Consider the following 26,872-nt stretch of genomic DNA (forward strand, 5'->3'; position numbering starts at 1 on the left):
CAGCTGGAGTCCAATTCAAATGAACAAAACCCTTTTATATATGTAGGGTAAATATAGTGAAGGTATCCTTACTAGTACACAGACTTTTGGTAAGAGATTAATGTAATTAACTATGTACCATGGGGAGATTTTTGAATTTTTAGTTCTAGGCCCACAGAATGGTTAATGAACCAGAGGAAAGACAATACTATTCTTCTATGAGGAGGAGATGATATTGGGAACATGAGAAATGACAGCTAATAGGGAAGATTTGAGCAAATTATCTTGAACTAATAACATTTTAAATATTAAGGAGCAATCTTGTTCCCCTTCACACTCGAGGGGCATGGAGGGCCCTAGGCAAAGCACCGCAGGACAGGATTTCAAGAAACAGTACATAGGGTGGGTTTGAGGATGAAGTGCAGGGAAGCTGGAGACACGTGTTGGCTGTTTGGATCCACAACTATGCAGATGTATCAATCATTCTCCCTACTGAGAATGGCTCAGAGTGAGTGGCTGGATGTCCTGAGTATAGGAGTTATAGAAAATTAGAAAAAGGCTATTTGTGGAATCAAGGTCTGGTGGTTAAAACATGTTAATGGAACTCATGGTATCTGGACTTTATTTCCAGCTGTATTATTTGACTCACTATGTGACCTTGGCTAGTCATTTAAAACCCAAATTGTCTCCTAGTTTTCAAAACCCTATGTCTCCATGTCCATACCAATAACTTCCCTTTCAATGGGCAAAACCTCTTGCACCCCAGTAACAAGCAACTCAATCTGACCCTCCCTCAGCTCCCTAATGTTGCTCTGCCACTATAACAACTTCACTTACTTTGGCTGTGGATCCATTTACCACTGTAAAACAGTCATTTGTCTGTCTGTCTGTATATATGGGTCCTTTTACTTTAATACAGGATTCTTATCCCCATATTATCCATGTACCTCCCAAAAGCTTGAAGGTAATAACAGAACAGTCTCTCACATACTTCCTATCTTGTCTGAGGGGCAAACCTGAATAAATAGATGTATTTTTCATTTGGATGTGGTAGGTATCTTTTTGTGGGTATGGAAAACTTACTGTGAGGACAGTAAGACATGAGTTTTGCATTTCATTCCAAATGTGGTTAAGGGCTTCCCTCTTCATGCCCACATCACCATCATGTTCACTTTCATTATCTGAGTCAGATGTCACCAGCAGAAGGTTGATTTTCTTTTTTGGTGGTTCAGGTTCTGCAGTTTCCACATCAGAGTGCTGCTCTTTTAAGACTTTTGAAAGCATGCTGCATACCTTGTCCTTCTCAGATTTTGGAGGGCACTTCAGATTCTTGGGTCGAATGCCTTAGCTATGTTTTGAAGTCTCACATTGGTACCTTCTTTGCATTTTGTCAAATGAACAACATGTTCTGGGTCGTCATCCGAGACAGCTATAACTTGAAATATATGGCAGAATATGGATAAAACAGAGCATCAAAACAGACATCAAATTCTCCCCCAAGGAGTTCAGTCACAAATTTAATTAACACATTATTATTTTAACGAGCGTCATCAGCATGGAAGCACGTCCTCTAGAATGGTGGCCGAAGCACGGGGAGCATATGAATGTTTAGCATACCTGGCACGTAAATACCTTGCAATGCCAGCTACAAAAGTGCCATGCAAATGCCTGTTCTCACTTTCTGTTGACACTGTAAATAAGAAGAGGGCCAGCATTATCTCCTGTAAATGTTGTAAACAAACTTGTTTGTCTTAGCGATTGGCTGAACAAGAAGTAGGACTGAGTGGACTTGTAGGCTCTGAAGTTTTACATTGTTTTGTTTTTGACTGCAGTTATGAATTAATTTTTTGAGTTAATTGTGTGACTTAACTGTGATTAATTTACAGCCCTAATAACTACCAAATACACGCGCGCACACACACACACACACACACACAAACACAAATAATGTTATAGAAGAATTCAGTACAGAAGAAATTCTTGGCTTTTCAAGCTTCAGTTAAAAAAAGAAATTCTCCCTGACTAAGGAACAAGTTCTATTCTATACTGACTTATACTTGTCATCCAGTAAGAAGCTTTTATTTTAGTAATGAAGCACAGCCTCAGTAGTAAATTGATCTTTCATATACAATATACAAATAATAAACACTGTCACACATTAGTAGTAAATTTCATTTTTTGAAGTGCAAGTAACATTAACGTCCTCTATTCCCAAATCCTGAATGCAAAATTTAGTCCAAAATGTGGCCCATAGAATTTCTATTGGAAAACCAATAAAAAGAAAACTAACATTTCTTTATTGCACACACAAGCAAGGAGAGCACTTGTATAAAATACAATAGAAATGTCCCCTACACCATGAATTTAATGCAGGTCTGGGACTACCCAAATTAAAAACTTCTGCAATTTCACTCCAGAGAAACTGCAGTTTAATGTATGTCTGTGTGTGTTAGTGCAGGACAGAGAGGGAAAAAGAGTGCTTAGAAAATGTACATGACCTGTTCATAGAATCATAGAATATCAGGGTTGGAAGAGATCTCAGGAGGTCATCTAGTCCAACCCCCTGCTCAAAGCAGGACCAATCCCCAACTAAATCATCCCAGCCAGGGCTTTGTCAAGTCTGACCTTAAAAACTTCTAAGGAAGGAGATTCCACCACCTCCCTAGGTAACGCATTCCAGTGCGTCACCAACTTCCTAGTGAAAAAGTTTTTCCTAATATCCAACCTAAACCTCCCACACTGCAACTTGAGACCATTACTCCTTGTTCTGTCATCAGCTACCACCGAGAACAGTCTAGATCCATCCTCTTTGGAACCCCCTTTCAGGTAGTTGAAAGCAGCTATCAATTCCCCCCTCATTCTTCTCTTCTGCAGACTAAACAATCCCAGTTCCCTCACCCTCTCCTCATAAATCATGTGCTCCAGCCCCCTAATAATTTTTGTTGTCCTCCACTGGACTCTTTTCTATTTTTCCACATCCTTCTTGTAGTGTGGGGCCCAAAACTGGACTCAGGACTCCAGATGAGGTCTCACCAATGCCAAATAGAGGGGAATGATCACGTCCCTTGATCTGCTGGCAATGCTCCTACTGATACAGCCCAAAATGCTGTTAGCCTTGTTGGCAACAAGGGTACACTGTTGACTCATATCCAGCTCCTCATCCACTGCAATCCCTAGGTCCTTTTCTGCAGAACTGCTGCCTAGCCATTCGGTCCCTAGTCTGTAGCGGTGCATGGGATTCTTCCATCCTAAGTGCAGGACTCTGCATTTGTTCTTGTTGAACCTCATCAGATTTCTTTTGGCCCAATCCTCTAATTTGTCTACGGCCCTCTGTATCCTATCCCTACCCTCCAGTGTATCTACCTCTCCTCCCAGTTTAGTGTCATCTGCAAACTTTCTGACGGTGCAATCCGCACCATCCTCCAGATCATTTATGAAGATATTGAACAAAACCGGCCCCAGGACCGACCCTTGGGGCACTCCACTTGATACCAGCTGCCAACTAGACATGGAGCCATTGATCACTACCCGTTGAGCCCGACAATCTAGCCAACTTTCTATCCACCTTATAGTCCATTCATCCAGCCCAGACTTCTTTAACTTGCTGGCAAGAATACAGTGGGAGACCGTGTCAAAAGCCTTGCTAAAGTCAAGGAACAACACGTCCACTGCTTTGCCCTCATCCACAGAGCCAGTTATCTTGTCATAGAAGACAATTAGATTAGTCAGGCATGACTTTCCCTTGGTGAATCCATGCTGACTGTTCCTGATCACTTTCCTCTCCTCTAAGTGCTTCCGAATTGATTCCTTAAGGTCCTGCTCCGTGATTTTTCCAGGGACTGAGGTGAGGCTGACTGGCCTGTAGTTTCCCGGATCCTCCTTCTTCCCTTTTTTAAAGATGGGCACTACTTTAGCCCTTTCCAGTCATCCAGGACCTCCCCTGATCGCCATGAGTTTTCAAAGATAATGGCCAATGGCTCTGCAATCACATCCACCAACTCCTTTAGCACGCTCGGATGTAGCGCATCTGGCCCCATGGACTTGTGCTTATCCAGATTTTCTAAATAGTCCCGAACCACTTCTTTCTCCACAGAGGGCTGGTCACCTCCTCCCCATGCTGTACTTCCCAGTGCAGCAGTCTGGGAGCTGACCTTGTTCGGAAGACAGAGGCAAAAAAAGCAATGAGTACATTAGCTTTTTCCACATCCTCTGTCACTAGGTTGCCTCCCTCATTCAGTAAGGGGCCCACAATTTCCTTGACTTTCTTCTGGTTGCTAACATACTTGAAGAAACCCTTCTTGTTACTCTTTACATCTCTTGCTAGCTGCACCTCCAGGTGTGATTTGGCCTTCCTGATTTCACTCCTGCATTCCCGAGCAATATTTTTATTTCTCCAATCTTCCACTTCTTGTAAGCTTCTTTTTTGTGTTTAAAATCAGCAAGGATTTCACTGTTAAGCCAAGCTGGTCACCTGCCATATTTACTATTCTTTGTACACATTGGGATGGGTCGTCCCTGTAACCTCAATAAGGACTCTTTAAAATACAGCCAGCTCTCCTGGACTCCTTTCCCCCTCATGTTATTCTCCCAGGGGATCCTGCCCATCAGTTCCCTGAGGGAATCAAAGTCTGCTTTTCTGAAGTCCAGGGTCCGTATTCTGCTGCTCTCCTTTCTTCCCTGTTTCAGGATCCTGAACTCGACCATCTCATGGTCACTGCCTCCCAGGTTCCCATCCACTTTTGCTTCTCCTACTAATTCTTCCCAGTTTGTGAGCAGCAGGTCAAGAAGAGCTCTGCCCCTACTTGGGTCCTCCACTTGCACCAGGAAATTGTCCCCTACACTTTCCAAAAACTTCTTGGATTGTCTGTGCACCTCTGTATTACACTCCCAGCAGGTATCAGGGTGATTCAAGTCTCCCATAAGAACCAGAGCCTGTGATCTAGTAACTTCCGTTAGTTGCCGGAAGAAAGCCTTGTCCACCTCATACCCCTGATCCAGTGGTCTATAGCAGACTCCCACCACGACATAACCCTTGTTGCTCACGCTTCTAAACTTATTCCATTGACACTCAGATTTTTCTGCAGTTTCATACCGGAGCTCTGAGCAATCACACTGCTCTCTTACTCCCCCACCTTTTCTGCCCTGCCTGTCCTTCTGAATAGTTTATATCCATCCACGACAGTACTCCATTCATGTGAGTTATCCCACCAAGTCTCTGTTATTCCAATCACATCATAATTCTTTGATTGTGCCAGGACTTCCAGTTCTCTTTGCTTGTTTCCCAGGCTTCTTTCATTTGTGTATAGGCACTTGAGATAACTTGCTGTTTGTCCTGCTTTCTTAGTATGAGGCAGGAGCCCTCCCCTTTCGCGTTCTCCTGCTTGTGCTTCCTGCCGGTATCCCATGTCCCCACTTACCTCAGGGCTTTGGTCTCCTTCCCACGGTGAACCTAGTTCAAAGTCCTCCTCACTAGGTTAGCCAGCCTGCTTCCGAAGATGCTCTTCCCTCTCTTCATTAGGTGGAGCCCGTCTCTGCCTAGCACTCCTCCTTCTTGGAACACCATCCCATGGTCAAAGAATCCAAAGCCTTCTCTCCAACACCACCTGCATAGCCATTCGTTGACTTCCACGATTCGACGGTCTCTCCCCAGGCCTTTTCCTTCTACGGGGAGGATGGACGAAAATACCACTTGTACCTCAAACTCCTTTATCCTTCTTCCCAGAGCCACGTAGTCCGCAGTGATCCGCTCAAGGTAACTCTTGGCAGTATTATTGGTGCCCACGTGGAGAAGCAGGAAGGGGTAGCAATCCAAGGGCTTGATGAGTCTCGGCAGTCTCTCCATCACATCGTGAATCCTAGCTCCTGGCAAGCAGCAGACTTCTCGGTTTTTCCGGTCGGGGCAGCAGATAGATGACTCAGTCCCCCTGAGGAGAGAGTCCCCGACCACCACCACCCACCTCCTCCTCTTGGGACCGGTGGTCGTGGAACCCCCATCCCTAGGACAGTGCATCTCATGCCTTCCAATCGGCGGATTCTCCTTCTGTTCCCTTCCCTCAGATGTAACATCTAGTCCACTCTCCGCATTAGTACCTGTGGAGAGAACATGAAAACAGTTGCTTACCTGTATCTGTGCTGCTGATACATGGACGCTCCCCTTTCTTCTTCTGGAGGTCACATGCTGCCAAATTTCTTCACCGTCCTCCTGTCCCCGCTGCACAGTCTGCTCTGAATCTTCAGAATATTGTGCCCGTAGAAGCATATCCTGACGTCTGTCCAGGAAATCTTCACTTTTTCTTATGCAATGCAGGGTCGATACTTGTTTCTCCAGACCTTGAACCTTCTCTTCCAATATGGAGACCAGCTTGCACTTTGTACAGACAACATCGCTTCTGTCCTGTGGAAGAAAGACAAACATGGCACATCCAGTGCAGGTCACAACAGCTGAACACTCCCCATCCATATTACCTTCTTTCTACGAGCTTCCTCAGGAGTTGTAGAAACTACTCAGAGAAGCCGGCAAGATGTAAGCCTCAGTGGGCTCTCCCCAGACGAACTCCCAGGCAAACTCCCTCTGTTAGCCTCTCTGCTGTTCACTGTCATGTGCATCTGTTACCTGGGGTTCTTTCAACCCAAAGCTCTTGGTAACTTTTACTCTGTGCTAGGTGGTGTCAGGAAATAAATCAGGGGAGACACAGCCATCCGACCGATAGATGGCTGCACAAACAGGACAACACATGAGTGCTTTTACTTAAAGCTAAACTTTACTTACTCTCAAGCCCTTACACACATCTGCAACAGGTTAGTAAAACACCCCCAACCCTCGATAATTACCGAAGCTGAGTGTGGCTCTCGAGTGGCATAGCAACAGCCCGTCTGCCGGTGGGGAACACAGGATGCATCCAGAGGGAGAGTCCAGTCCTGAAGAGTCCCACCACCTCAAACTTTTCCCCCTTTATTTATACAAAGTAATACAATGGCATGTCCCTTAAAGCAAACTTGTTAAGCAAGCAGTTTCAATGGTCAAACAAGAGGTTCCTTCTGATTATTGATTAACCAGGGGTTTTTGCAGAGTTTGCAGCCTTGAGGCCCCCAATAGACATTCCTGGGGCACATCCTGCTCTTCTAAAATGTATCAGCAACTTCAACACAATTCTTATCAGGAAGGATGCGGGGTCAAGCTGCCCTTTCTGTGGCACCCAAAACTCCCTCCCCTCCTTCCCTGGTCCAGCTGAGACTGCGACATGGCCAATTTACAGCCTGTTGACTTGGCTGCTTTTAGCAATAAGCCATAGTGGTTTCAGGCACTTTACTGGTTTGCTGACATCTCTCTGTACACGTCTGGCACTGGCCACTGTCAGAAGACAGGATACTGGGCTAGGTGGATCATTGGCCTGATCCAGTATAGCCGTTCTTATGTTGTTGCTTATTGTTCAATTTTGTAGTTACCAAAAACATTCTCCTTTAATCACAAGTTTCTGATGCAGTTGCATTGTAGTTATTATTTATAAAGCACCCAAAGTTTGCTAGGTGCTTTAATTCACTTAGTGTTTAATCCCTTTCCCTCTCTGATAACAGTACAGTAGTTTCAGGCCCAAGCCTGGAAAAAGTTACTCCCATAGGTACTTTTAGTGATCTCAGTTATGCATGAGTAATCAAACAATGTATTTTCAAAATTAGACCAGAACAAAGACATTTATTTAAACACAATTTACATTCCTTTCTAATCAGTGCATCTATTTTTAAAACATTTGTGTTCTCTCCTTGATAATCAGATGTTTTGGAAGAACCCACCTTCTGAGATATTTTTCATTCCCTTTGTCTCCTTTTGTCTTTTGGGTTGTAAACCCTTACGGTGGGGACACTTGCATGTACTAAATTCGGTACATATTTTTCCATGTTCCTAACCTGAGCAGACACAACCACCTGTGTATACTTGAAAACCTGATTAGCATACACATATTCCTATTTTCACACCCAAATCATGATAGTCTGTGGCAGTCAAGTATGTACAAAAGATTGCATGCAATTTAGAAGGTGCACTTTTAAATATTAGGACATGTGTCTTTATCTATTTCTTATACATAGGGCTCTACCAAATTCATGGCCATGAAAAGGCATCACGGATTGTAAAGTCTGATCTCCCCTTTGAAATCTGGCACCCAGCCACAGGCTCCTACCCTGTGCAGGGCTGCAGCTGCTCGTCCCGGATGGGGATGGGGGGGGGGGATGAGACATCCTCTTCCCTTGCAGTGGCTGCTCCTGGGGCGGGTCATACCCGCCTCCAGATCAACCGTGGTGGGGAGACTGCGGCTCCAGCTGTCTCCTCCCTGTGGGGAGAGGCTGCGGCTCCAGACATCACCTCCCTCCCACACAGAGAGGCCACAGCTCCAGCTATCAGCCCCTCACTCAGGTAGGAGACTCCTGGGAAAACCGGACATGGTAACCCACCCCCATTCCCTGCGACCATCATTTCTGCACTGCTGCTGGTCATGGCACTGGCTTTAGAGCTGGGCATCTGGCCAGCAGCCTTCCTCTCTGGCTGCCCAGCTCTGAAGGCAGTTCCCCTTCAAGCAGCAGGCAAAAGTAAGTGATCCGCTTACAACAGCCTTGCAACCCGCCCCCCTTGACCTCCCTTTGGGTCAGGACCCCCACATTTACAACACAGTGAAATTTCAGATGTAAACATCTGAAAATGTGAAATTGACTAATTTAAAAATCCTCTGGTCATGAAATTGACAAAAATGTATTATACAGATCTGAGCATACCAACATCAGTGCATAGAAAACAATAAATAAAACCATCCTGTCCTGCATTCAGATGTTAGAAGACATCTGAGTACTGTCTGTGGGTTTCCCATTATTGTCCTTATATGGCTATTGAATTTGGTGGTCCATGTGGTTAAATTTTGCTCTGAGTTACAATAGTGTACATATGGAACAATTTGGTGTAAATGAAAAGATTTTGCTCTAGTATATGGTGACTAGGAAGGGGCATTAGCCTGAGAAGTTCACAGAGCTTTTGTGAAACAGAAGGTACAGAGGCTATTTTTCAGCTGGAAATAGCCACTTCACTTAGGTCTTGATCCTACAAACACTAATATATGTGAAAATTGATAAGGGAAGCAAAGGGACACAACAAGAAATCTATGGCTAGCAGAGTTGAGGACAATAAAAAGGAGTTTTTAAGTATGTTAGGGACAAAAATAATCCTAAAAATGTTATTGGTCAGTCACTAGATGGACTAGGTAGATTTGTCAATAATAATGCAGAAAAGGCAGAAATATTCAATAAATATTTCTGGTTTGTATTTGGGAAAAAACAGATGATATAGTCATATCATATGATAACGATAAAACACTTTCCATTCCAATGGTAACTAAGGAGGATGATAACAGCTGCTGATCTAGAGAAATTGCTTCTAAGAGTTTTAAAAGAGCGGGCTGAGAAGCATGCTGGCACATGAATTTTGATTTTCAATAACTCTGGGGAAATTCCAGAAGACTGCAAGAAGACTAATGTTGTGCCAATATTTAAAAAGGGTAAATGGGATGACCCAGGTAATTATAGGCCTGTCATATGAAATCAGACCTGCACAAGATAATGGAGCAACTAGTACAGGACTTTATTAATAAAGAATTAAAGGAAGGTAATATGATTAATGTCAATCAACATGGGTTTATGGAAAATATATCCTGTCAGACTAACTTCATATCTTTTTCTGAGGCAAATGCAAGTTTGATTAATAAATTAATAGCATTGATGTAATATACTTAGACTTCTGCAAGGCTTTTGACTTAGCACCGCATGACATTTTGATAAAAAAAATAGAATGATACAAAATTAATATGACACGCATTAAAAGGATTAAAACTGGCTAACTGACAGGTCTCAAAATGCAGTTGTACCCAGGGAATCACAATCAAGCAGGTATGTTTCTAGTGAAGTGACGCAGGGATCGGTTCTCCTCCCTATGCTATTTAACATTTTTATCAAAGACCTGGAAAAAAACAATATCATCACTGATAAAATTTGCAGATAACACAACAATTGGGGGAGTAGTAAAAGATGATGAGGAAAAGTCACTGATACAGAGTAATCTGGATCACTTGATATGCTGTGTGCAAGCAAACGATAAGTGTTTAAATACAGCTAAATGTAAATGTATACATCTATGAACACAGAATGTAGGCCATAATTACAAAATGGGAATTCTACCCTGGGAAACCATGACTGTAAAAAAAATTAGGGGTCATGATAGACAATCAGTTGAACATGGGCTCCCAGTATTAATACTGTGTTCAAAAGGGCTACTGCGATCCTTGAATTTATAAACATGGGAATCTTGCCAAGGGTCATGGTGGACTGTCTGTCACTGGTATTTTTAAATCAAGATTGGATTTTTTAAAGGTATGTTCTAGCTCAAAAATAAAGTATTTGGGGGAAGTTCTATGGACTATGTTATACAGGAGGTCAGACTGGATTATCACAATAGGTATGTCTACATTGTAATGAAAGACCCATGGCTGGCCCGGGTCTGCTGACTCAGGCTCACTGGGGTTGGGCCATGGGGCTATAAAATTGCAGTGTAGATGTTCACACTCAGGCTGATGCCTGGGCTCTCAGACCCTCCAAGGAGGCAGGGTCCCAGAGCCTGGGCTCTAGGCTGAGCACCTACACTGGAGTTTTATAGCCCTGTGGCCTGACCCCCGTGAGCCCAAGTCAGCTGACCCAGGCCAGCCGCGGCTGTGCCGCAGTCTTTGATCACAGTGTAGATGTACCAAGAGGTCCCTTCTTTCCTTGGAATCTATGAATCTATATGAGTAGCCACACTGAACTGAATGGGGCTGCTCATATTAAAAAAAAAGTATTCACATGAACACCTATTTGAAAGATTGGGGCCACATGCCTTAAAAACCAATGTTTGTAGTGATTGTAAACTTACAAATCTATGTTTCTATGTGCTTGTTATTGCTGCAATTAAGGAAGAACATAAATTTGCTCTTTTTCAAGATTTCTGTTTTAATAGGCGGTGGGTGAGGGTTCTTTACGCCCTCCCTGACACGGCACAATCAAATAGGTATCAGGCAGAATCTAGTCCTAAGAAAGTATGCGATGGTTATAATAAAATGATGAATGTTTATTAAAAATGAAGCATATTGATGTCTGACAGAAGGTGAGACTTCTATTTTTTTGCTAATATCTTTACTTTTTGTTACCTTGCTTCCTATCCACTGCCTTCACTTGTGCTTTGTCCACTTGTTCAATCCTGTCTGACGTCGACCAGTAAGCTCCTCTGGGGCACAGACAGTTTTCTTACATTTCTGTACAGTGTCCACCAAAACTAGACCTTAATCCGCGTACAGATTCCTGGTTGTTATTTTCTTGTACTCCCCCATCTGTCTGTATTCATCTGTTGTCTCTTGTCTTAGACTGTCAGTTTTTGGGGCAGTGTCATGCAACAACTGGCCCTTCAGGGAGAATCATGGCCTAACTGGCCCATGGTCACCCTGTAAACTACACTTGTGAGCAGGTAGGTGCTCCAGGTGGTGGCGCATTAGCCAATTAGCAAGGGAGCAGCTGAGTTCTATGAGAAAATTGCCTGAACAATATAAGTAGGAAGCTGCTCAGCTGGGAAGGAAGATCCCAACTGAGACTTTTCTCCCCGGGCATGTTCTGGGACTAGAGGCCAGGGGAAAACCCCACAGGAAGTAGTGCAGGCTCCTGTAGAGGAGGAACCCCGAGTTAGGGGCTTGGAGTAAACTGTAAACTGGGAGAACTCTGAAGGAACACTGGGTAACGGAAACAGAAGGGGACCTCGGGTTGTTAGCTTGGAGACTAGAGCTGGTGGGTACCTTTGGAGAGGCACAGCAGTTTGGAGCTGACTGTTGCTGGAGAGCTGAGCCACAAGAATACAGACAATTCTTCTGGTGGGCTGCTGGAGCAAGGGGCTTTCAGGGAGGCAGTCCAGGGGTTGGTGTTCGAAAGGGAGCAGGGTAAGCTCCTGTGGGGGAGCCCGGAAGTATGGCCTACATGAACCACCGAATAGAAGAAAAAGTCCAGCAGGGGCAGAGCACCAGTTTATGTTGCATTTGGACACCCAGTGGGGAAAAAGCCTGGGGAGTCAGCATTCTGTCACACTTATCAAAGAACTGTGAGTGGAGCCCAGGAGGGTCAAAGGATCTTTTCACTTACATCAACTGGGGATCTTAGTATCCTGGAAGGGAGGTGGATGGTATGTGACCTGGAAGGAGGGCTGAGCCACAGAAGAGCTGGTGAAGGGCAGAGGCCCTGCAGGAGACACTTGACCAAGGATACTAGTAAAAGTGGCAAAGAGTCCTGTGGCACCTTATAGACTAACAGACGAATTGGAGCATAAACTTTTGTGGGTTAATACCCCTTCGTCAGATGCATGTAGTGGAAATTTCCAGAGGCAGCTATACGAGTTTCTTCAGGAGGTTGATGAGGTTGATGGTTAGTCTCAGGTGCCACAGGACTCTTTGCCGCAGATCCAGACTAACACGGCTACCCCTCTGATACTTGACACCATGCAAGGCACTGCATTTAGCAGTATGGAGTGGAAATCCATCAGCCTCATGAAGAGACTTGTATACCTGCCTCTGGAAATTTCCACTACATGCATCTGACGAAGTGGGTATTCACCCACAAAAGCCTATGCTCCAATACATCTGCTAGTCTATAAGGTGCCAAAGACAGGTTTCAGAGTAGCAGCCGTGTTAGTCTGTATTCGCAAAAAGAAAAGGAGTACTTGTGGCACCTTAGAGACTAACAAATTTATTTGAGCATAAGCTTTCGTGAGCTACAGCTCACTTCACCGGATGCATTCATTGGAAAATATAGTGGGGAGATTTATATACATAGAGAACATGAAACAATGGGTGTTACCATACACACTGTAACGAGAGTGATCACTTAAGGTGAGCTATTACCAGCAGGAGAGCGGGGGGGGAGGGGAAAACCTTTTGTAGTGATAATCAAGGTGGGCCATTTCCAGCAGTTGACAAGAATGTCTGAGGAACAGTGGGGGTGGGGGGGATAAACATGGGGAAATAGTTTTACTTTGTGTAATGACCCATCCACTCCCAGTCTCTATTCAAGCCTAAGTTAATTGTATCCAGTTTGCAAATTAATTCCAATTCAGCAGTCTCTCGTTGGAGTCTGTTTTTGAAGTTTTTTTGTTGAAGAATGCCACTTTTAGGTCTGTAATTGAGTGTCCAGGGAGGTTGAAGTGTTCTCCAACTGGTTTTTGAATGTTATAATTCTTGACGGCTGATTTGTGTCCATTTATTCTGTTACATAGAGACTGTCCAGTTTGACCAATGTACATGGCAGAGGGGCAAGATCTGCCCTGTATTACAAATGTATTACATCTGAAGCAGGAAGTGCATGTATCTTATATTCATCTCCCACTCTCCCGTGTGAGCTGTTCAGACTTCTGTTCCTATCACATGGTTAATTAATTAGTAACATGGTAAATCTGTGCCACTAGCTGTTATATCTGTTTATTCCATGCATCTGCTGTGTAGGGACATGAGTAGGGCAGCTCCTTTTCTACAAGAGATGAGCTGAAAATGTACAAATGATGTTGCCCACCCTACTCTCTCTCTTTACAAAAGGCAACATGGAATGTTTAGAAAGCTACATCTAACACTACAGAAATATAAATTCTTGGCTATGAGCAAATGTAGAAAATGTCCATAATTTAACATGCTCTTTGGAGGTGAACCTCTGTGAAGCAAAATTCTCTGGTATTGATTACTGTATTATCTTGTCAGCATGTACCAGTATCTAACATAGGCAATATTGCTCATTAGGTAACATAAACTATGGCCTGCATAAACTTAAATGAATGTGTAGTGTCAGAGGCTAGCAGACAGTGGCACCTATTTTTAATAAACTGAAAGAATTCTTCTGAATTTTTTTCTAATTTGACATCTGTCTCAGCTGCTCTGTTCAGCTGGCCTCTTTTTCCACAGTCTAGCTCCAGCTTGTGTAGCCTTTCACCCCTGTGTACTGCTTTATTGAGGGCATGATACTGTGCCTATTGAAGTCAATACCTGTTTATCATTTTGGCTATCTTTGGTTATTTTTCTGATATGAGACACTGTACCGGATAGTATTCATACTCAGCCCAGGTGTATGATTCCAGAGAAGTCAATCATGTGTCTGTATTCGTCTTAGTCCAACATACTCCAGGAATCAAATTGTGACCCTAAGAGCATCCCTATGCCAGAAGGAAAGGGGCTCCTTGGTATCTAGGAGTGAGTTTCAACTTGCCTGACCAGCTCAGTGTAGCACAACTCACTATTATAATCTATATCTAAAAGTTGTCATGTGATGTGTCATTGGAACACTAATATCTCACTGATCATTAATATTCTTGTGGGGTTTAATTTTTTATTTATTTCTCTTTCAGGAGTCTGTCCCCATGATCTCTCTTCAGAGGAGGAAGCAAGACTGGGCTCAGACTGTTCCAAGAATATTTCAAGTGACTGACTCCATCCCTGTCCCCACGGAGTCTGAGTTTATTGGTCTTCCCTTCCCCACATGGGTTCCTTCTGTATCTCTCATAGCAGATACTGCCCTGGGCTCAAGCATCAGGTCCCCAGAAATTCTCTCTGTTGCATAGGATCCACTGGGGTCAGATAGATGTTTCCCCTGGACATCTCAGATTGGGACATGAGTACGGATCCCCTCGATTGTGGTGGGGAGACTGTTATAGAGGTGGCAGCAGTGGGAGGTAGCTAGGCCTAAAGGCCCCTTACCAAACTCTTCAGTGTTGGCCACATCTGTGCTGTGTCCGATGCCCTTCATCTGCAGCCTGCAGGAAAGCAGAGGAGGAGGTGGCTGAGTTCCTCAGTCAGAGGCATGGCTACTAGTGCAGGCTATAAGGACATAGGGGCAATCTTCCATCTGGTATGCTGCCCTTCTGGGTCCAGTACCATTCAATATTTTCATTCACGACTTGGCTAATGGAGTGGAAAGTATGTCTATAATTTTTGCATACAAACTGGGAGGGATTGCAAGCACTTTGGAGGACAGGATTAGAATTCAAAATGGCCTTGATAAATTGGAAAATTGGTCTGAAATCAACTAGATGACATTCAATAAAGACAGCTCAATTCTGCAAGGTGCTCAGCATTATTAAGGTACTGAATATTCTTGTGAGGTTCTGAACACTCTCTTCTCATGGAGATTGGAGGCGGGGTATTTTCCCTGGAGCCATTTCTTTTCCAGTCCTGTCTACTTCTCCTGACCAGGGAATCATGGAAACATAGAACTCTAGGACTAGGAGGGACCTTGAAGTCAAGTCCAGTCTCCTTGGCAGAGGAAGGACCAACTAAACCTAGACCATCCCTGACAGCTGTTTGTCCAGCTTACTCTTAACAAATCTCCAGTGATTGGGATTTCACAACCTCCCTTAGAAGCCTATTCCAGAGCTTAATCACCCTTATAGTGAGAGAGCTTTTCTTATATCTAACTTAAATCTCCCTTGCTACAGATTGATCCTATTACTTTTGGTCCTACCTTCAGTGGACATGGGAGAACAATTGATCAGTGTCCTCTTTATAATAGCCCTTAACATATTTGAAGATTTATCAGGTTTCCCCTTAGTCTTTTCTCAAGACTAATCATGCTCCAGTATTTTTACTCTTCCTCATAGCTCACATTTTCTAAGTCTCTTATCATTTTGTTGCTGTCCTCTGGACTCTCTCCAGTTTATCCACATCTGTCCTAAAGTGTGGCGCCCAGAATTGTACACAGTATTCCAACTGAAGCCTCACCCCAGAATAAGTCTTTTTTGCAACTTCATCACATTGTTGAGTCATTCAATTTGTGATCTACCATAGCCCCCAGATCTTTTTCAGCAGTACTACCACCAACTCAGTTATTCCCCATTTTATACTTGTGCACTTGATTTTTCCTTCGTAATTGTAGTACTTTGCACTTGTCTTTATTGAATGTCATCTACTTGATTTCAGACCAATTCTCCAATTTATCAAGGCCATTTTGAATTCTAATCCTGTCCTCCAAAGTGCTTGAAATCCCTCCCAGTTTGTTTGCAAATATTATAGACATACTTTCCACTCCATTAGCCAAGTCATGAATGAAAATATTGAATGGTACTGGATCCAGTACTGTTAGCTGGGGAACCTCACTAGATACCTGCTCCCAGTTTGACAGCAAACCATTGATAACTACTCTTTGAGTATGGTCTTTCAACCAGCTGTGCAGACACACCCCCCATAGTAATTTAATCTAGACCACATTTCCCTAGTTTGCTTATGAGAATGCCATGTGGGACTGTGTCAGAAGCCTGACTAAATTCAAGATATCCCATCTATTGCCTCTTCCCATGCACTAGGCCACTAATCCTGTCACAGAAGGAAACTACGATGGTTTGGCATGATTTATTCTTGACAAATCCATAATGGGTAGTCCTTATAACCTTATTATCATTTAGGTGCTGACAAATGAATTGTTTCATAATTTGTTCCAGTATTTTTCCAGGTATCTAAGTTAGGCTGATTGGTCTATAATTTGCCAGGTTGTCTTTGCTCCCCTTTTTAAAGATTGGTACTAAGTTTACCCTTTTTTTCCCTTCCTCTGAGACCTCACCCATCCTCCATGAGTTTTCCAAGATAATTGCTAATGGTTCTGAGATTGCTTCAGCTAGCTCCTGAAGGATAAATTTCATCCTGCCAACTTGAACATATCTAATTTCGCTAAATATTCTTGTTCTTACCCTATTTTGGCTTGTGTGCTTTCCTCCTTCTTGTTAATATCAATTGTGTTAAGTATCTGCTCACCAAAGATCTTTTTATTTTGAAGAATTAAGCAAAATACCTCAGCCTTCTTGATATAATCAGTTATTAGCTCTCCTTCACCAATAAATAGAGGACCTATATTTTCCTTCATCTTTCTCTTGTTCCTATGTTTCTTTCTTGGTGTAACAACTCATTTTATGGCTTCGCCTTTCTAATTTTGTCCCTACATGCTTGTGTTATTCTTTTGTGCACCTCCTTAGCAATTGGCCCATGATTCCACTTTTTGTAGGATTCCTTTTTGATTTTCAGTTTATTAAAGAATTCCTGATGGAGCTATATTGTCCTCTTACTCCTCTTTCTTTCTTTCTTTTGCACTGGGTTAGCTTGTAGTTGTACCTTTAATGTTGTCTTCTTGAGAAACTGCCAGCTCTCCTGAACTCCTTTTCCCTTAGATTTTTTTCCCATAGAACCTTACGTACCAGTTCTCTGTTAATCTGCTTTTTTTTTTAAGTCCATTGTACTTATTCTGCTACTCTCACTTCCTCCTTTCCTTACAATCATGAAATCATCATTTCATGATCACTTTCACTCATATTCCTTCCACCTGCAGACATGCTCCCAAGTCAGAATCAAATCTGAAATGGCTTTCCCCCTGGTTACTTCTTCCACTTTCTGAAACAAAATGTTATCCCCCAATACATTCCAAAAACTTATTGGTCATTTTGTGTTTTTCCATATTACTTTTCCAGCAGATAGTTGAAGTCCCCCATTACTACCAGATCATGTGTCTTCGGATATTTTTATTCTAGAAATGCCTCATCCACCTCTTCTTCCAGATTTGGTGGTCTTTAGTAGATCCTACTATGACATCACGCCTATTTATTACCCTTTTTATCTTTACTCAGAGACTTTCTACTGGTCTGCCTTCTACCTCCTTCTGGACCTCAGAACAAGTGTATATATATTCTTGATGTATAATGAAACACCTCCCCCACTTTTATCCTCTGCACCAATATTCCCATCATGAGATTTATCCCACCAAGTCTCTGTGATGCCAATTAAGTCATAATCTAGCATAAGTACTAATTTCCAGTTCTTCCTGTTTGTTCCTCATAGTCCTTTCATTTGTCTATACACTTCTAAAATGTTGATCAGATTCCTGCATTGATTTCCCTCTTGTTGCTTCTATGATCCTGTCATAAATATAAAGAGAAGGGGTTAAGAAGCTCTGATACAGTACTATAAAATCCTCTTACCTGTAAAGGGTTAAGAAGCTCAAGTAACCTGGCCGGCACCTGACCAAAATGACCAATAAGGCAATAAGATACTTTCAAATCTTGGTGTAGGGGAAAGGCTCGGTCTGCCTGGGTGATGCCTCTGCTGGGGACAGATCAAGAAAGCAAACAATCCAACTCCTATAGAGTTAGTAAGCAATCTAGCTAGAAAATCATTAGATTTTCTTTTGTTTTTGGCTTGTGAAATTCACTATGCTGGAGGGAATGTGTATTCCTGTTTTTGTGTCTTTTTGTAACTTAAAGTTTTGCCTAGAGAGGGATTCTCTGTTTTGAATCTGACTGCCTGTGAGATTATCTTCCATTCTAATCTTAGAGAATGTTTCTTTTATCTTTTTTTTTTTGTTCTTCTAATAAAGTTCTGTTTTTTTAGAATCTGACTGGGTGTTTAGGGTCCTAAAAATCCAAGGCTGGTCTATGCTTATCTTGTTTATTCTCAAGCCTCCCCAGGAAAGGGGGTGTAAGGCTTGCGGGGATATTTTGGAGGAAGACGTCTCCAAGTGGTCTCTTCCCTAATTATTTGTTAAATCGCTTGGTGGTGGCAGCATACTGAATCCCAGATAAAAGGAATTTTGTGTCTTGGGGAAGTTTTAACCTAAGCTGGTAGAAATAAGCTTAGGGGGTCTTTCATGCAGGTCCCCACATCTGTACCCCAGAGTTCAGAGTAGGGAAGAAAACCCTGACAGATCCTATTGTAATTTTCCATGTGACCTTCTCCTCTCAACACCTGGCCCTCTGTAAATGTCAGTGTTTTTATGCTTAGCTGTGGGCTTTTGTCTCCTGCTCCCCTTGAAACTAGTTTAAAGTTCTCCTCACTAGTTGGCAGGTTGGTGTGTGAAGATACTCTTTCCTCTTCTTGAAACAGGGGGCTGAGGTGATGCTGTCCCGACTGGGCTGCAAGGCAAACTGCAGTCTCCAGGATGTAGAGCATTTCCTTGCTGCCAGTGACTGATAGGCCTGGCTCTGCCCCTAAGCTAAAGCAGACTGAAGCATCCATTGTAACATATCTGGGCCTTAGCATAAAGGGGAATCACAGATTGTAAGACCAGAAAGGACCTTTCTTCATAACCCAGGCCACAGAATTTCACCAAGTGATTCCTTCTTCAAGCTCATAACTCTTGATTTTAGGAAGTCATATGGTTTTGATTTAAAGGCTCCAAATGTTGGAGAATCCACTAAATCCCTAGGTCAGCTGTTCCAATGATTAATTAAATGGTTAAAATGTATGTTTTTTTTAGTTCCCAGCTTAAGCTTTCTAACCACAGTATCTTTGTCTTCCTGTCAGGGTTCCTTCCCCACTCTGAACTCTAGGGTACAGATGTGGGGACCCGCATGAAAGACCCCCTAAACTTATTCTTACCAGCTTAGGTTAAAAACTTCCCCAAGGTACAAACTTTGCCTTGGCCTTGAACAGTATGCTGCCACCACCAAGCATTTTAAACAAACATATTCTTTTTGTTCCAGATGCATGACCTTGCAAAGTTACAAGGGCAACAACATAAAACTTTTACAAATTACAAATTATTTACAAATTGTTTATAGAAAAAAATCCAAAATGATCTGATTAGATGGGTTAAGGTGCTGTTACATGATCCACAACTTTCTTTAATGGAACTCCAGGTGGCAGAGAGAGCATTTAACCTCATTAAGGAAACTGCTAAGAGTCAGGAGGAATTAAGAGCATGACATTGTGATTAGATTAAGCTTCTCTATATTTTAGAACGTTGTTTTCTTACTATTTTTGATTCAGAATTATTGTATCCAAACTAAACCTCTAGACCCCATACATCATTCCCATTTCAAAGCCTGTATCTCCCTACTGTAGTTTCAAGAAATCATGCTAGTCTGCAATATATTAACCAATATTTTTAAGAAAAAGGAAATAAAATGTACTCAACCAGAACTAAATCCCACCTCCAGGGAAATTCACTCAGTGGTTTGGACTGAAGGTGGTAGAAATGTTGATATGGACATTACTGGAGTGCCTAGAGACCCCCAGCTGAGATTAGGGCCCTTTTGTGCTAGGCAGTGAACAAATATACAGTAAGAGATAGTCCTTGCCCGCAAGTGTTTACTCTCCTGGTGGTATTGGACAGGTTTTCCATGATGGCTTTTGTAGAAGGCATTTACCAGGTTAGGACCATGGACATTCTCTGATAGTTCCCAGAGCACTCTTCAGGGCCATAACCTTCCTAGTCCACTTGATACCAGAATCTACCCCATCTGATCCTGGCATGAAGTATCTCATCGACTATATACTTATCATGGTCTTGAACTTGTACTGGTGTGGGAGAGTGATTGGGAGTGGTAAGGGAATGAGTCTTGAATATGGTGCTTCAGGAGTGACATATGGAAAACTGGGTGTATTTGGAAAGAACAGGGCAAATTAAATTTAAAATGTGACTGGGTTAACTTGCTGGCAAACTCAGTAGAGGCCAATGAACTGGTAGTCCAATTTACAAGATGGCCTGTTCATGTGTAAGTTTTTTTTGTTTGTTTGTTTGTTTGTTTTTCCCATCAAGAACCATACCTTCTGGTCTACCAAAAGGGTGGGCCCTTCCTATTGTTGATGGTCCACATATTGTTTGTAGCTCTTCTTGGCATCCTCCAGGTGAACTTTCATGTCATCTTGAGTTTTATGTATCTGCTGTATCCAGTCCAGGACTGCTGAGCTGTGGGAAGTAGTTGTGGGGAGAACTAAGGGTGAAATCCATAGTTTGGGGGGAAAATGGCTTTGTCCCATAAGCACATGTTCTGCATTATTGTGCGCAAACTCTGCCTGACATAGCAGGAAGGACCAGTCATTCTGGTGGAAGTTTATGTAGTATTGAAGATGCTGCTCCAGGATCTGGTTGGTTCTCTCCAGTTGACCATTTGTCTGAAGATGGTAGACAGAGGAGAGGCAGAAACAGATGCCCAAAATCTGGAGAACTTCTTGGCTGAGGTGGGAGATAAATTGCACACTGCAGTCAGAGAGGATTCACTCTGGGAAGCCATGGAAGCAGACAAATTGGTCCACCCCAGAGCTGGGAAGTTTCCTGGGAGAAGGATAGGACAGTGCAGGGGATAAGGCAATACTTGTCCAGGGGCTAAGTGGAGTCATAAGGAGTTGCAGGAGTCCAAGGGGTTTACCTTTTGAGAGGGTGCATACCTTGTAAGAGGTCGCATAGGTCTCCATACAAGGCCACCAGAAGGCACAAGAGATGAGGTGCTGAGTTTTAAAGTGCCCAAAATGTCCTGCTAGGGGAAGTCATGACATACATGTAGGACAATAGTCATTGGGAGCCCAGAGGGAATGTATATCACAGAATCATAGAATATCGGAGTTGGAAGGGACCTCAGGAGGTCATCTAGTCCTACCTCCTGCTCAAAGCAGGACCAATCCCCAACTAAATCATCTCAGCCAGGGCTTTGTCAAGCCTGACCTTAAAAACTTCAAAGGAAGGAGATTCCACCACCTCCCTAGGTAATGCATTCCAATGCTTCACCACCCTCCTAGTGAAAAAGTTTTTCCTAATATCCAACCTAAACCTCCCACACTGCAACTTGAGACCATTACTCCTCGTTCTGTCATCTGCTACCACTGAGAACAGTCTAGATCCATCCTCTTTGGAACCCCCTTTCAGGTAGTTGAAAGTAGCTATCAATTCCCCCCTCATTCTTCTCTTCCATAGACTAAACAATCCCAGTTCCCTCAGCCTCTCCTCATAAGTCATGTGTTCCAGTTCCCTAATCATTTTTGTTGCCCTCCGCTCGACACTTTCCAATTTTTCCACATCCTTCTTGTAGTGTGGGGCCCAAAATTGGACACAGTACTCCAAATGAGGACTCACCAATGTTGAATAGAGGGGAACGATCACGTCCCTCCATCTCCTGGCAATGCCCCTACTTATACAGCCCAAAATGCCACTGGCCTTCTTGACAACAAGGGCAAACTGTTGACTCATATCCAGCTTCTCGTCCACTCTAACCCCTAGGTTCTTTTCTGCAGAACTTCTGCCTAGCCACTCGGTCCCTAGTCTGTAGCGGTGCATGGGATTCTTCCATCCTAAGTGCAGGACTCTGCATTTGTCCTTGTTGAACCTCATCAAATTTCTTTTGGCCCAATCCTCTAATTTGTCTACGGCCCTCTGTATCCTGTCCCTACCCTCCAGCGTATCTACCTCTCTTCCCAGTTTAGTGTCATCTGCAAACTTGCTGACGGTGCAATCCATGCCATCCTCCAGATCATTTATGCAGATATTGAACAAAACCGGCCCCAGGACTGACCCTTGGGCACTCCACTTGATACCAGCTGCCAACTAGACATGGAGCTATTGATCACTACCCGTTGAGCCCGACAATCTAGCCAGCTTTCTATCCACCTTATAGTCCATTCATCCAGCCCAGACTTCTTTAACTTGCCAGCAAGAATACTGTGGGAGACCATGTCAAAAGCTTTGCTAAAGCCAAGGAATAACACATCCATTGCTTTCCCTTCATCCACAGAGCCAGTTATCTCGTCATAGAAGGCAATTAGATTAGTCAGGCATGACTTTCCCTTGGTGAATCCATGCTGACCGTTCCTGATCACTTTCCTCTCCTCTAAGTGCTTCAGAATTGATTCCTTGAGGACCTGTTCCATGATTTTTCCAGGGACTGAGGTGAGGCTGACTGGCCTGTAGTTCCCCGGATCCTCCTCCTTCCCTTTTTTAAAGATGGGCACTACATTAGCCTTTTTTCCAGTCATCCGGGACCTGCCCAGATCACCATGAGTTTTCAAAGATATTGGCCAATGGCTCTGCAATCACATCCGCCAACTCCTTTGGCACTCTTGGATGCAGTGCATCCGACCGTATGGACTTCTACTCATCCAGCTTTTCCAAATAGTCCCGAACCACTTCTTTCTCCACAGAGGGCTGGTCACCTCCTCCCCATAGTGTGCTGCCCAGTGCAGCAGTCTGGGAGCTGACCTTGTTCATGAAGACAGAGGCAAAAAAAGCAATGAGTACATTAGATTTTCCACATCCTCTGTCACTAGGTTGCCTCCCTCATTCAGTAAGGGGCCCACACTTTCCTTGACTTTCTTCTGGTTGCTAACATACCTGAAGAAACCCTTCTTGTTACTCTTTACATCTCTTGCTAGCTGCAACTCCAAGGGTGATTTGGCCTTCCTGATTTCACTCCTGCATGCCTGAGCAATATTTTTATACTCCTCCCTGGTCATTTGTCCAATCTTCCACTTCTTGTAAGCTTCTTTTTTGTGTTTAAGATCAGCAAGGATTTCACTGTTAAGCCAAGCTGGTCACCTGCCATATTTACTATTCTTTCTACAAAGGGATGGTGTGTCCCTGTAACTTCAATAAGGTCTCTTTAAAATACAGCCAGCTCTCCTGGACTCTTCAGCCTCATGTTATTCTCCCAGGGGATCCTGCCCATCAGTTCCCTGTGGGAGTCAAAGTCTACTTTTCTGAAGTCCAGGGTCCATACGCTGCTGCTCTCCTTTCTTCCTTGTGTCAGGATCCTGAACTCGACCATCTCATGGTCACTGCCTCCCAGGTTCCCATCCACTTTTGCTTCTCCTACTAATTCTTCCCAGTTTGTGAGCACCAAGTCAAGAAGAGCTCTGCCCCTAGTTAGTTCCTCCAGCACTTGCACCAGGAAATTGTCCCCTACACTTTCTTAGAACTTCTTGGATTGTCTGTGCACCTCTGTATTGCTCTCCCAGCAGCTATCAGGGTGATTGAAGTTCCCATGAAAACCAGGGCCTGCGATCTAGTAACTTCCGTTAGTTGCTGGAAGAAAGCCTCATCCACCTCATCCCCCTGGTCCAGTGGTCTATAGCAGACTCCCACCATGACATCACCCTTGTTGCTCACACTTCTAAACTTAATCCAGAGACTCTCAGGTTTTTCTGCAGTTTCATACCGGAGCTCTGAGCAGTCATATTGCTCTCTTACATGCAATGCAACTCCCCCACCTTTTCTGCCCTGCCTGTCCTTCCTGAACAGTTTATATCCATCCATGACAGTACTCCAGCCATGTGAGTTATCCCACCAAGTCTCTGTTATTCCAATTACATCATAATTCCTTTTTGTCTCCTGGTGGTATATTCTGGTATCAAGTGGACTAGGAAGGTTATGGCCCTGAAGAGTGCTCCTGGGAACTATCAGAGAATGCCCATTGTCCTAACCTGGTAAATGCCTTCTACAAAAGCCATCATGGAAAACCTGTCCAATACCACCAGGAGAGTAAACACTTGGAAGCAGGGACTGTCTCTTACTGTATATTTGTTCACTGCCTAGCACAAAAGGGCCCTAATCTCAGCTGGGGGTCTCTAGGCACTCCAGTAATGTCCATATACCCTTTTATGTAGATTACCCCATTTCAGATATCATGGTATTCATTATTTATGGCTTCCTGCCCAACTGAAGGGATTCCATGGGCAACACTGATCGTATGAGGGTGAGGAGCTCTTGATGCAGAGTGGTGCCCAGAAAGTTATGAGGCTTGAGGATGCAGGAGGTTTTTGGATTCAAGTCATTTAGGTTAGCATAATATTTGTCCTTCTGGGTCAAAGCATCACCCTTGCTACTTTTTGTTCCTGGATGATAGGAGATTATGAAATCAAAGTGTGAAAAGAATAAGGCCCACTGAAGTTTTCATTGGTTGAGGACCTTAGCCCTGGGCAGATATTCAAGATTCTTATGGTTAGTATACAACTGGATGGGATACCCTTCTAGATAGTGGCACCAGTCTTCAAAGGCAGTATTAATTGCCAGGAATTCCTTGTCCAAAATTTTGTAATTTTGCTTTGTGGGTGTGAGTTTCCTGGTGTAGAATGCACATGGATGTAGCAGTTGTTGAGGATCATGCCTTTGGGATAGCACCACTCTGATCACCAACTTAGAAGCATTCACTTTGATGATAAAGGCATGTGAGATGTTAGCGTGGACCAATATCAGAGCTGTGGTAAATGTGAGGTTTAATTGCTTCAAGGCCTGATGGGCCTTGGGAGATCACAGGAACCTGGTGTTTTTGCAGAGCAGGGCAGTGAGGAGGTGATCTGCACCAAGAACTTCAGGATAAACCACCAATAGAAGTTTGCAAACTTCAGGAAACCGTGTTGTTCATGAACGTTCCATGCTGCAGCTCACTCAAGGACTGCATTTACCTTACATGGGTCCATTTCTATACCACCAGGAGACAAAATGAACCCTAGGAATTCTATGAAGGACTGATCAAAGGCACATTTTTTTCTATCTTAGCATAGAGGCCATGTTGGCGTAGTCTCTTCAGGACAGAACTGAAGTGCATGGTGTGTTGTTCAGTGTTGTCTGAAAAAATAAGTGTCATCCAGGTATACTACCAAATACTGGTCCAGAATGTCCCAAAGTACATTATTAATAAAATGCTGGAATATCCCAGGCTCACTTGTCAAACCAAATGGCATCACAAAATATTCGAAGTGATTCTAACGTGTTCAAAAGGCAGTCTTGATCTTGTATTCATGCCCAGCTCTAACACATACTCGGTTGTATGGAACCCGAAAGTGTATACCCGAGCAGTGCTCACATCATCCATTAGTTTGTGGATTAGTGGTAAAGGGTATCAGTTTCCAATGGTGACCTGATTTAGGGCCTGATAATCCAAACATAGTCAGAGCTTCCATCCTTTTTATTTTTTTTTAACAAAGATGACTGTTGCCCCGGTAAGCAAAGTGGATTTATTAATAAAGCCCTTGGCTAGGTACTTCTGCAGGTAGATGCATAGCACAGCTAGTTTGGGCTCCGACCACGTATATATATGCCAAAATGGAATGTTTGCCCTTGGTTGTAGCTCAATTGGGCAATCTTAGTTCCTGCATGGGGGAAAGGTATCTGCATTTTTTTTTCAGAGATATCTTTGTAGTCGCTGTAATTGGAAGGAACTGCTGGGCCAGATACCCCAGCATGTGACTTCTGTGGAATTACTGTGTGGATTTCTTTGGGTGAAGTAGTGCTGCTGCCAGAATTCTAAAAGAAATTCAACTTTTAATTCATGCCAGCTGATAAAGGGGTTGTGGAGGGCCAGCCATGAGATAGGATCAGAAGGAAGTGTGGGGAACAGATTGTACTGAACTGTAGAGTGTCTCAGTGGCCTTGGATAGTATCTTCAAGATTAAGTTTCCATAGCCACTGGGCCAAAGGATGAGAAGGACCCATCAATTGTCTCTACAAGGTTTGGAATGGGTTTGGGCTGCAGGAGAATTGGTAGTGCCCAGGCATCCTCTGAATCCAAAAAAGTGTCTGATGCACCTGAGTCAATAAAGGCCTGCTCCAGAGGGCATTGCCCACTCACAGTTGTGACACCTCTACAGATAACAAGATCTATGAAGACAGTCATGTTTCTGAGCACTACCAGGGAACCTGCAGGCCCTCACAGTGGGGAAGCCGGGGGGACCCTCACCACTGACACAGAGGTTTGCTTGTAACTCAGTTCTCCATCTGAGGCAACTCACCCTAAGTCACAAAATTGTTCAGATGTGAGCCTTCCTGTGTGCCAGCTAGAGATATAAGGGACTGTAGAAAATCTCTTTTGCCCCGTGTGAGCCACCCACATCACAAAAGCTTGCACAATGGAGAGGCAGCTGTCATCCTCCAGCTGCTATTCCTCTTCTCACACAGGTGGGTGGAGACGGAGTGGAATCTTAGCTACGACACCCAAATCTCTCCCATTTTCCTTGTGAATCAAGGATGACAGAAAGAGGAAAATCTGCAACAGCAAAAGGGATGGTACAGATTCCTTCCCTGGAGCAAGGGTGAAGCAGGAACCAGATCATGACTCTTAAAATCA

General features: G+C 43.6%; 1 protein-coding gene across 1 annotated transcript in view; it reads right to left on the reverse strand.

Moving 5' to 3' along the window:
* Positions 1–6,077: 6,077 nt before the first annotated feature.
* Positions 6,078–26,872, reverse strand: part of TAFA5 (TAFA chemokine like family member 5) — a 712,037-nt gene continuing 691,242 nt past the window's right edge. The window contains exon 6 of the mRNA XM_074942400.1: positions 6,078–6,373. The gene's annotated coding sequence lies outside the window, so the exon portion shown is untranslated. The remainder of the gene's footprint in view (positions 6,374–26,872) is intronic.

This window comes from Natator depressus, chromosome 1, assembly GCF_965152275.1.
Source record: "Natator depressus isolate rNatDep1 chromosome 1, rNatDep2.hap1, whole genome shotgun sequence".
Lineage (NCBI taxonomy): Eukaryota > Metazoa > Chordata > Testudines > Cheloniidae > Natator > Natator depressus.